This window comes from Rhinolophus ferrumequinum, chromosome X (assembly GCF_004115265.2).
Source record: "Rhinolophus ferrumequinum isolate MPI-CBG mRhiFer1 chromosome X, mRhiFer1_v1.p, whole genome shotgun sequence".
NCBI classification, from domain to species: domain Eukaryota; kingdom Metazoa; phylum Chordata; class Mammalia; order Chiroptera; family Rhinolophidae; genus Rhinolophus; species Rhinolophus ferrumequinum.
Window position 1 is genome coordinate 38,523,201 of NC_046284.1, and position 12,905 is coordinate 38,536,105.

Consider the following 12,905-nt stretch of genomic DNA (forward strand, 5'->3'; position numbering starts at 1 on the left):
GATAAATACCCGGAAGTGGGATTACTGGGTCTGTCATTTCTTATAGCCTTTGTTTTAAAGTCTATTTTGTCTGGTATAAGTATTGCTACTCCAGATTTTTTGTTTTTGTTGTTTTCATTTCCACTTTCATGAAATATCTTTTTCCATCTGTTTACTTTCAATCTGTGTGTGTCTTTCAATCTGAAGTGAGTCTCTTGTAGGCAGCATATGTAAAGGTTTTGTTTTCTTATCCATTCAGCCCCCTATGTCTTTTAATTGGAGTATTTAATCCATTTACATTAAAAGTTATTGTTGGGCCTCCCAACAATATTGGTGGCTCAGGTGGTTGGAACGCCGAGCTCCTAACGCCAAGTTCGTGGGTTCGATTCCCACATGGTCCAGTGAGTTGCCCCTCTACAGCTAAGATTGTGAACAATGGCTCTCCCTGGAGCTGGGCTTCTGTAAGCAGCTGTGGGCTACCGTGGTGAGAACGGCCGATGGGGGACAGGGGGAGGTGGAAAAAGGGGGGAAAAGTAATTTTGATAGATATGCAATTATTTCCATTTTATTATTCACAATTTTGATTTTTTTCGTCTTTAAGAAGTCCCTCTAACATTCCTTATAATACTAGTTTGGTGGTGATGAACTCCTTCCGCTTTTTCTTGTCTGGAAGCTCTTCATCTGTCCTTCGATTGTAAATGATAGCCTTGCTGGGTAGAGTAGTCTGCATTGTAGGTCCTTGGTTTTCATCATGTTGAATATTTCCTGTCACTCCCTTCTGACCTGTAGAGTTTCTGTTGAAAAATCAGCTGACAGTCTTATGGGAGCTCACTTATAAGTTACTAGTTGCTTTCTCTTGCTGCTTTTAGGATTCTCTCTTTGTCTTTAACCTTTGCCATTTTAATTATCATGTGTCTTGGTGTCGGCCTGTTTGGGTTCATCTTGTTTGGGACTCTGCACTTTCTGGGTTTGTATGTCTATTTCCTTCACCAGGTTAGGAAAGTTTTCAGTCATTATTTCTTCAAATAGATTCTCAATCCTTTGTTTTCTCTCTGCTCCTTCTGGTACCCCCATGATATGAGTGTTGTTATGCTTGATATGGTCTCAGAGGTCTCTTAAACTATCCTCAGTTAAATTTTTTTTTTCTTTTTCTTTTTTTCTGTTCTGATTGGGTGTTCCCTGCTACCTTGTCTTCCAAATCACTGATTTGATCGTTTGCTTTCTCTAGTCTGCTGGTGATTCCTTCTAGTGCATTCTTCATTTCAGTTATTGTATTCTTCACTTCTGACTCATTCTTTTTTACGGTTTCTATGTCCTTTTTTTATGCTTGCTATCTCTTTGTTGAAGTTCTCACTGAATTCTTTGAGCATCCTTATAACCATTGTTTTGAATTCTGTCTCTGGTAGGTTGCTTGCCTACATTATATTTACTTCTTTTTCTGCATTTTTCTCCTGTTCTTTCATTTGGGATGCATTTCTTTGTTTCCTTATTTCGGATGCCTCTCTGTGTTTGTTTCTATGTATTAGGTAGATCTGCTATGTCTTCTAGTCTTGGCTGGTGGCCTTATGTAGTAGGTGTCCTGTGGGGCCCAGTGTCAGAGTCTCCCCCCTGGTCACCTGAGCCAGGTGCTCCAAGAGTGTCCCTTGTGTCGGTTTTGTGTTCTCTTCTGTTATAATTGAGACTTCATTACTATTGGCACATCAGTGGGTGGGATTGGCCCTGAGGCTGACTGGCTGTGGGGTTTGGCCACATCCACAGCTTATGGGCTGCTGTGTGGGAAGCTTACCCCACTGAGTGGGAGTCACCCCAGCAGGCTCTGGTGCCTGTTTAGATCACCCTTTGTATGTGCCACTTGTAGAGCTAATTGGGTGGTGCTCTACTATGGTTTGAAGTCAACCTCCAAGTATGTTGATTCTGGGGCCTTTTGGAAGGTACTCTGGTGCAGGCTCAGGTCAGCCAATGCCTGTGACTGGCCAGGGGCTACCTGGTAGGAGCTACAAAGCAATCTGCAGTTGTTTGCTGCCTTTGTTCAACCTGGAGGCATGTGGGAGTGGTCATGTTGTGAATTGAGGATGGCTGTCACCAGTACTTGACCTGGGTTAACTCCATAAAAACCAGGACACCCCAAGGTCTGCTGGCTCCTTTAAGGTTCAGCCACTGATAAAGCCTTGTGCGGTACATGAGTTGGGTGAGGTAGGGTTTCAGGGAGTCACTAGAGTGGGAAGAGTTGTGGTCACCAGGTTAATGTAGATTCTGGTTTGGTGCCAGTGCTGAGCCTGGAGCGACTCAGCAAAAGTCTCAGAGCACACCGAGGCCAGTCACCACCTGCCTGTGGCCCGTGGACTCTGATAGTTTTCCAAGAAAGAGTACAGTGCAGGAGGGGCTGGCTGCTCACAGAGAAAGTGCCTCTGAAGGTGTGTGAGTTGGGTGGAGCCGAGGCCCAGCTGAGTCAGCCAGGCAGAGCTGTGGAGCTCACCAGGCCAATCAGATTAAATTTGGCCTGTGGGGGTGGGCTCAACACTGGAAAGATGATGCCCATCTGCTGGCTGCCTGGGAAGAAGACCACTCACCAGGAAAATGCTGACTGTCCTCCAGTCCTCCTCTTGAAGCCACACATCTCAGTCTGCCCCCACATGTCTCCAAGCCTCCCCTGCCAAGTCACTGACCTTCTGTTGGAGCCCAAGGTAAGTGCTACAAGCGAGTGAGTCTGTGTACAGGCTGTTTAAGAGGATGTCTGGGTTTCCCGAAACCTTCCATCCCACCCAGATGGTTCAGAATCCCCACTATTTCCACAGCCATTTGTTGTGGGGGCTCTTTTTCCTGGCACCAGTATTCCTGGCTGGGGAGCCTGATGTGGGGGACTGGGCTACCTTGCTCTTCTGGTGGGAACCTCTATGGCTGAGATATCCTTCCTGATTCTCAACTGCCACAGACAGGTTTGGGACCCATTCTGTGTCTCTGCTCCTCCTACAAGTCTCAATGTGGCTTCTTTATATTATCAGTTATAGGACTTCTGTTGAGCCAGACTACAGATGGTTCTCCAGGTTGATTGCTTTATAATTTAGTTGTAATTTTAATGTGTTCATGGAAGGATGCAGGCACAATATTTATCTACTCTGCCATTTTGGACCTCTCCTGTAACTTTAGACTATGATCCTACATAAGAGTTTGTTGATATGTATTCCAACTACTTTTGAACCCTGGCTTTCTTGATCTGACTACACTTGCACCAAAGCACTTTCCCATTGCCAGGTGATGACTTTATCAAATATTCATGTCTCTGTTCTTTTGGAAAGGGTAATGGTTCTGGCCCGTAAATACCTTATGTTCATCTAGGTAAATGAGGTGAAAGGAGTTGAGAGAGCCCTTTAACAAGACACTCTTGACAAAGCAGGTTACTAGTTAGAAGAACGCATGTCCCAGACTCCAGTCAGGTTAGGACTTCACATTTCTCCATGTCTAGAGACCTACAAATTCTGGTTAGACACTCCTACCCAGGATAAAGGCCCAAGTTTTCAGGCCAACAAGTGTCTTCTTTGTTGGAATGACAACATGTGTCCTCTCCATGGTCTCTCAATGATCTCTCTTCTAATCCCAGAAATATCTTTAAGTTTCTTGGGCTGGGCTAGCTTAGCTGTCCTCAGGACTTTTTAGCTAAGCAGCTGTTGATAAGAATGTGATGGTGTACTGAAGGCATTAGGGAAGCTGTTCTGGGGATAAATTGTCCTTGGTCCCCAGATCGAGTTCTATCTAAAAAGAAAATTTTATGTGCTTCATTGTACTCTATATCTACTACCAGGCCCTGGAATGTTGCTGCACGCCAATAGTAAATTTATCCCCACAAAATGAGAGTAGCTAAAATTATAAATAGTGAAGAGGTTCATTAATTCACTTATAATGATCTTACAATAAATTATTACAGGAAGTATATCTTTAATCTAGCTGGGGTAGTTGTCAGTGAGGACAATCATGTTTTTTTACACTGTTGGGGACAATATTTAGTCTAAATCAGCAATAAAATTAATTCTTATATCCTTATAAGGTAAGGCTACATCATATTTTTACAAAAGAAAACTATATATGGTTATGATATGACAAAAATACGAATGGAAACTTGTATTTTTATGTTACTGGTAAGGTTTATTCACTCCTTCATTCATTTGTTCTCCATAGGTACTAGGATTGCAAAATTAAATAAGACATAGTTCATTTCCTCAAAGATCTTAGAGTTTAGAAAGGAGGACACATATGCTAAAAACCAGTTTAAATACAGTGTAGTGTTAGAAATATATTGTAGCAGTGGTTCTCAACCTTGGATACATATCTAAATCACCTGGAGAGCTTCGAAAAGTCCTGAAGCCCAGGTGGCACCTGAGTGACTACTTTGGCCTGGAAAGATAAGGAAACTCCATAGCTGAATTTTGAAGGATGAGTTGATCACCAGGTGAAAAAGAGGAGGAAGAACATTATAGGCAGAAGAAATAGCACCTGCAAAGGCACAGATAGGACAACTGCAAGTTTGGAGACATCAGATCTTAGCATGCAAGAAAAGGAGCTGTGGAAGATGTGTTAGGAGAAGTAGGCAAGAGCCAGATCTTAAAGACTTTAAAGGGATATTTGTGCATATATATATATATATATATATATATATATATATATATATATATATATATATATATATATATAGCCACTGAAGGGTTTTAAGCAGGAGACTGCCGTGGTCATGATCAGCTTTTTGGTTTTAAAATCTCATTCTGGTGTCAGTGTTAAGGAAGGAGTAGAGGACTCCAAACTGAGTCAGCGAGATCCCTTAGGAGGTTATTACAGAAATCCAGGTGAGAAGTTTTTTGCACTAAGGCCATGGCAATGGGGATAAAGGAGAAAAAATGGATGCGAGAAATACTTAGGAGGTAAAATCAGCTTGGAACATGGGCAGAGAGAAGACATATGGGGAAAGGAGGCACAGGACTGTGGAGTTTCTTGTGTGGGTGACTGGGAGAATAAAAGCATCATTGACAGAAACAGAAGTCAGAAAGGAGAGTCAGTTTTGTGAGGCGTCTGTTTGATTAAATGTGAGGTGATGCATAATCAGGAAGAAATCACTAGAATGCACACGGAATATACAGGACTGGACAGTTGAGGACATAATCAGGGCAAGTGATAGAAAGTTTAGTTTGTACTCATCAAAATGATAAGAACTACAGGAGTAAATGGATTCTGTGAAATAATGAAATTTTGTTTCTTCCTCTTTTACTTACCTTATGTGACAGCCCTCTAGTGACAACAAGCACATACTACACTTCTCAAAAGTGCCTCAATTCAGTTCATGTGATCATGAAATGGATCTTTAGAACCCTGGTGTGTTCAAAATATTATTGTATTACTATTTCAGTATTAGTATGTGGCAGCACATCTATGCAGCAAGGGTCTCAGCTTGAGCCTAAAGTAAATATTCATTGTATTCAAGGACAGTCAAGAGGACTTGAAATTTACCTATTTTATTCTAAATCAGTGGTTGTCAACCTTGGCTACACATCAAAATCACCTGGAGGGTATTTTTTTTTTTTAAATCCCGCTTCTCACAGTACATCCCAGACCAATTAATCAGAACCTCTGAGGGTGGGACCAGGCCAGGCATTAATATTTATTAAATTTCTTCAGGTAATTCTTTGTGTAGCTAAGTTTGGGAACTGCTGCTGTAGAGGACGAGAGCCTAGAGATACACAGGGTTGAGTCAAGGATACAGGCCTATGTGGCTGGGGACAAGTGGTTCTGGGTGCAGCATGTGTCTATCAATCAAATCGCCCCTGGGTGAAGCCCCCAGGGAGTCATATCTGAGGCCATACTTGAATTGCCATGTCATGCAGGGACTCACACGGGGTCTCAGCTCCCGCTTCCCACATAAGAATGCGGGACATGGTAAGGCCAAAAAGGAACACCCACGGAGCCATAGATAAGGGAGTCATACCACTGTATTCTTGCTGGCGGCCGGGAGCGACACACGAAGTAGGATCCACACCATCCGCAACCTGTCGTCTGCTTTTCTGCCTGTCAACCAGCCAACGAACCAACGCAGTCATGGCAGCTACTACACCAGCCAATTTGCCAACCGGCTACAGCCAAAGGCCACCCACCACCCGAGCCAGCACCCCCCCAAGCAAGGCCGAGAGCCTGGAAACTGCTCTCTGGGATTCTGTCCCCACACTCCACCCCTCCAGGGTCTCACCTTACAATCTACGCAACAAGCGTCTTCAGCGAGGGGTCCTGTGTCAGGGACCCAGCTCACGAAAAAAAGAAAAGGTCCCAGTCCAATTTCAAGTAATGTCCTAGGGGATGTCCCTTGATGTCTACCTACTTTCTGGGCACAGCCAGAGCTCTCAGGGCACCGCCAGTCCTTCTGGGCAAAGCCAGACTTCCTGGGCACAGCCAGGGTTTCTCATAAACAAGACTACAGTCTGAGCCAGTGTCAACTAGGGCCAAACACTCTGCACATTAGAAAGTGACCGATGTATGGACAGTTCCACGTGGGGCCTCCAGTCCCTGCTCGTCCCCTCTGACCGGGTACTGTGGTCCCACCCCTAATCAAGCTGAAAGGAGTAGGCCTCAAGTGGCCTCATGAAGTCCTGGAGGGACACGGGTTGCGCTTCCCCAGATTTCTCCTTTAGGCTTCACTGGAATTGCTGTTCCAGACGCAACTACTTCCAAAGTTCCAACAAGAGTGCATTGGTTTGTTGGTCTATTCTTTCCCCGATCAACCACTGCTGCCACGAGATCACACCACATCTGCGTGTGTGTTACTCTCTGAGGCCCGTGACCTCGCCCCCCCTACTTTTGATTTGGGCTTCCAGGTCTTAACTGCTTGGACCTCCTGTCTTAACTTCCCTTGCTGCCAGCTTTCAACATCCCCTAGGGTGGCCATGGCAATCGTAACTTCATGGATCCATCGCCCCACATAGGGCGTAAGAATGGCAACCAAGGATCCAAAAGCACTTACAGGGGCAGTATCCAAAACCAGATCTCTCGTGCTGGTTATAAAATGCTCGTCATCCGGCCCCCGCATATTAGGATTGAACATAGCATGTCTCATATCCATCTCACAAATGATTTGAGTAAGTTCAGTATATGATTGCCATTTACTCACAGTGCCTGGAAGCTCGCCAGCCTCTCCCCATACTGTGCGTACCGCAGTAGCAAGCCACTCCATTAGAGTGTGGTTGCCCTGGTCTTGGGCCAACCTATGGTAATTCTGTAACCTTTGTCACAGGGACAGATGCCCCATCACGGGGGCTAGCTTTTCCATTTTGCCTGGGGAGCAGAGAATGCTATCTGCCCCCTCATCCCATAAACGTAGTAGCCAAGCTGAGATTGGCTCTCCAGGGCGCTGTGGGCACCGCCTCCCCAGCACCTGTAACTCAGTGGGAGTGTAAGGGGTATAGGTTGTGAACTTAGTCACAGCTGGGTTGCTGGCAGCAATGCCCTTGGGGCCCAAGGTTGCCCATGCTTTACTTTTTGCTTCATAATGGGCCAGGCCTGGGGGTGCAAACTACACTGTCTCCACTTGCATCGTCTGCCTCTGCGTCAGAGTCTCCACTGTGGGTCACCTCCTCTAACAGGCGGACCCGAGCTTCCAACGCCTCCAACCGGGATACCTGGTCCCACATCTGGGCTACTCCAGCAAGTGCTTCCTCCGAGTTATGATGCACCATGGTAAGAACCTCCACCAACCGGCAGTCCCGAGCTTCCAGTGCCTCCCCCCGGGGCTGCTGGTCCTGCACTTGAGCTATTTCATTAAGCGTGTCTTCCATGTTACGACCTAACGTGGTGAGGAACATCCATCTCACACGGCCGGCTGTACCCTTCGCCTCTTCTGGCAACCACTCAGCCAGAACCTGCAGGGCCCTCTCCACACTGGCCAGAGAGCCATCCATGTCCTCCCAACCCTCCTCAGGGGTCCAACTTCCAAGAACAGTGACTACCGGGTACCACACACTGTGTGTGGGCCACGTGTCCTCCCGCCCAGAGTCAGACACCATTCCTACCTGGCCGGAATCCTGCTCACCATGCCAGGCATCTGATTGAGTGGATGCCTCAGTGCAAGATGTCCACAACCCTCGGAGCCTACAGCAGCAGCAGATTACCAAAAGGAAGGCGACGCCTTCTATTGCCAAGAGGGTGGTGTGCCATCTGGAGGCTCAAGTCTCCAAGGCAGACTGCACCTCTCGTTCCCGGCGCAGCTAATCCTGGGCCTTCTGAAACTGAGCTTTCATATATATAAACTGCTCCATTACCTTATGTAGCATTTCGGCCGACACCAAACCCTGCTCGCTGTACCATGTGTCATGCAGGGATTCACGTGGGGTCTCAGCTCCCACTCCCCACATAAGAACGCACGGCATGGTGAGGTCAAAAAGGAACACTCACAGAGCCATAGATAGGGGAGTCATAACACTATATTTTCGCTGGCGGCGGGACGAGACACACAAAATAGGATCTACACCATCCGCAACCCGCCGTCTGCTTTTCTACCTGCCAACCAGCCAACCAACCAACGCAGTCACGGCAGCTGCATCAGCAGCCAATTGGCCAACCAGCTACAACCAATGGCCAACCACCACCCCAGCCAGCACCTCCTCATGAGAGGCCGAGGGCCTGGAAACTGCTCTCTGGGACTGTGTCCCCACACCATACCTGAGACCTAGGCTTAAGGAATTACAAGAAAGAAAAATCTAAAATAACAGTGTGCTCTATAACTCAGTAAGATAGCCACTGAGTAGAGTAAGGAAATTTAAAATGTTCTTACTTGCACAAATATCATATATATATATATATATATATATATATATATATATATATATATATATATATATATATATACATATGTTAAGGCTGAGTAGAGCACAAAGAGTCAATGACTTTGACATTGTCAACAACATTGGCCATACTGGTGATTCCTTCATTCAGCAAAATTTTATTGAAAGCCTGCACTAGTCTAGGTGCTAAGGGTACAGTGGCAAATAGAATTGAGAAGGTAGTTTCTCTTTTGGATCATGGATTCTAGGGGTTTTCTTGGTGGAAATGGACAAAATAAGTGATGTCAGGTAGTGAAAAGTGCTGTCCATTAAATTAAGTGATATAGAGAATGAGTGGGTGCCTATTTGGATTCGTAGCTCAGGGAAGGTTGTTACTTAAGGTAAGATAGAAAAGACGAGAAGAAGGCATTTCCATTTGAAATGCAGGAAGAATATTCTAGGCAAGGGGAACAGCAAAATTAATGGCCCAAAGGTAAGCTTGTTATGTTTCATGAAAAGAAAGGAGGCCAGTGTGGCTGGACCAATTTGACTGAGGAGAGAGTGGCACAAGATAATGTTCTAGAGGTAGTCAGGGGCGAGATCACATACAATCTAGTAAGTCATTGTAACGATACTGAATTTTAATATAACTATAATCTAAGTAATTAAATGGTTTTAAGCAGGGAAATGATAAAATCTAATTTATATTTTAAATATCATTCTTACTAGTATTGTGGAAAATGGATTGAATTGGTATAAGAATGGAAACAGGGAGACCAATTTGTAGAGTATAAACAATAGTACAAGTAAGATATGGCTTGGGCCATGGTGATAGTAGTGGACTTGGAAAGAAGTTGGCATATTTGAGATATGTTCTGGAGGTAGAATCCACAGGACTTACAGATAAATTGGATGTAGTGTGAGGGAAAGAGAAGTACCAAGATGATGGTGATGATGGCTGCAAAATTGGCGGTGAAATTGTTGAGGGCAGTAGCTCTGTTGGACATGGTCTCTTCAGTGTCTTTGACAGCCAGCATTGGTGTCTTCAGCTCAGACATCAACTCATGTGACCTTCTTGGGCATTGTTGGCATGCTACCATTCTTGATAATGACAGGGAGGGGAGACAACATTATTGGAGGAAAATGGCAGGCACCACATGGCAGCAAAGCAGACATTTACAGAGCACATGTGAGAAAGCCTCTGGGGACTCATGGCCAGAAATATTTGGAAAACACTTTAAGAAGTGTTATTTATAACTTCTGCAGAGCAGATAGGATTAGATCAGAGCTATACCATTGTATGATTGTGCTTGTGATTCCATATTATCCATAAGCTGCTTTGACAAAAGTAATCTGGATTAGTCTTTAAAGAGGTCCCAATCAAAGTTATATTAAATTAAATGTTATCAAATACAGACACACACACACACACACACACACACACACACATAAAAGTTTCCTTACCAACTATGCAAACATTAGCATTTTCTTTTTTTTTTTCCATATCAAATGTATTTTGTTTTTAAATTTACTGGGGTGACAATTGCTAGTAAAATTACATAGATTTCAGGTGTACAATTCTGTATTACATCATCTATAAATCCCATAGTGTGTTCACCACCCGCAGTCAGTTCTTCCATCACCATATATTTCATCTCCCTTACCCTCATCTCCCACCCTCAACTCGCCTTACCCTCTGGTAACCACTAAATTATTGTCTGTGTCTATGAATTCTTGTTTCTCATTTGTTTGTCTTGTTCTTTTGTGGTTTTTGGTTTATATACCACATATCAGTGAAATCATATGGTTCTCTGCTTTTTCTGTCTGACTTATTTCACTTAGCATTATACTCTCAAGATCCATCCATGTTGTCACAAATGTTCCTATATCATCTTTTCTTACTGCCGAATAATATTCCATTGTGTATATACACCACAACTTCTTTATCCATTCATCTAACGAAGGGCATTTTGGTTGTTTCGATGTCTTGGCCGCCATAAACAAAGGTGCAATGAACATTGCAGCACACGTGTCTTTATGTGTAGATGTTTTCAAATTTTTTGGGTAGATACCCAGGAGAGGGATTACTGGGTCACATGGTAATTCTCTTCGTAATTTTTTGAGGAACCTCCACACTGCCTTCCATAACGGCTGCAACAGTCTGCATTCCCACCAACAGTGGGAATGAGGGTTCCTTTTTCTCCACAGGCTCTCCAACACTTGTTACTATTTGTCTTGTTGATGATAGCCATTCTGACTGGGGTGAGGTGATATCTCATTGTGGTTTTTATTTGCATTTCTCTGATGATTAGTGATGTTGAGCATTTTCTCATGTCTATTTGCCATTTGTATGTCCTCTTTGGAGAAATGTCTCTTCAGATCCTCTGCCCATTTTTCAATTGGGTTGTTTGTTTTTTTGTTGTTGAGTTTCATGAGTTCCTTGTATATTTTGGATATCAGCCCCTTATTGGAGGCACTGTTTGCAAAAATCTTCTCCCATTCAGTTGGTTGCCTCTTTATTTTGTCGATGGTTTCTTTTGCTGTGCAGAAGCTTTTAAGTTTCATATAGTCCCATTTGTTTATTTTAGCTTTTACTTCCATTGCCTTTGGAGTCAAATTCATAAAATGCTCTTTGAACCCAAGGTCCATAAGTTTAGTGCCTATGTTTTCTTCTAAGCAGTTTATTGTGTCAGGTCTTATGCTTAAGTCTTTGATCCACTTTGAATTAATTTTGGTACATGGTGACAGATAGCAGTCCAGTTTCATTCTTTTGCACGTGGCTTTCCAATTCTCCCAGCACCATTTATTGAAGAGGCTGTCTTTCCTCCATTGTATGTTTTTAACTTCTTTGTCAAAAATTATCTGTCCATATTTATGTGGTTTTATTTCTGGGTTCTCAATTCTATTCCATTGGTCTATGTGTCTGTTTTTCTGCCAATACCATGCTGTTTTGATTATTGTAACCCTGTAGTACAAGCTAAAATCAGGGAGTGTGATACGTCCAGTATTGTTCTTTTTTCTTAAAATTGCTTTAGCTATTTGAGGTCTTTGTGGTTCCAAACAAATCTGATGATTTTTTGTTCTATTTCTTTAAAAAATGCCATTGTGGTTTTGATGGAGATTGCATTAAACCTGTATATTGCTTTGGATAATATGGCCATTTTAACTATGTTGATTCTTCCAATCCATGAGCACAGAATGTTTTTCCATTTCTTTGTGTCTTCTTCAATTTCTTTCAAAAATGTCTTATAGTTTTCAGCATATAGGTCCTTCACATCCTAGGTTAAGTTTATTCCTAGGTATTTTATTCTTTTTGCTGCAATTGCAAAAGGAATTCTTTTTTGTATTTCTTTTTCTGAGATTTCATTGTTAGTATATAGGAATGCAATGGACTTTTGTACATTGATTTTGTAGCCAGCAACTTTACTGTATTCGTTGATTGTTTCTAATAGCTTTTTGGTGGAGTCCTTAGGGTTTTCTATATATAGCTTCATGTCATCTGCAAAGAGTGATAATTTAACTTCTTCGTTCCCAATGTGGATGCCTTTTATTTCTTTCTCTTGCCTGATTGCTCTGGCAAGGACTTCCAACACTATGTTGAAAAGCAGAGGTGATAGGGGACAGTTCCTGAACGTAGAGCAAAGGGCTTCGGTTTTTCACCATTAATTATGAGACTAGACGAGGCCTTTATTATGTTAAGGTATTTTCCTTCTATACCTATTTTATTAAGTGTTTAGATCATAAATGGATGTTGTATCTTGTCAAATGCTTTTTCTGCATCAATTGATATAATCATATGATTTTTGTCCTTTATTTTGTTTATGTGATGTATCACATTGATGGATTTGCGGATGTTGAACCATCTTTGTGCCTTGGATATGAACCCCACTTGGTCGTGATGAATGATCTCTTTAATGCATTGCTGTATTAGATTTGCTAGAATTTTGTTTAGGATTTTTGCATCTGTATTCATCAGAGATATTGGTCTGTAGTTTTCTTTTTTTGTGTTGTTCTTACCAGGTTTTGGTATCAGGGTCATGTTGGCCTCATAAAATGAGTTAGAGAGTACTGTTTCTTCTTCAATTTTTTGGAAGAGTTCGAGCAGGATTGGTATTAGATCCTCTTTGAAGGTTTGGT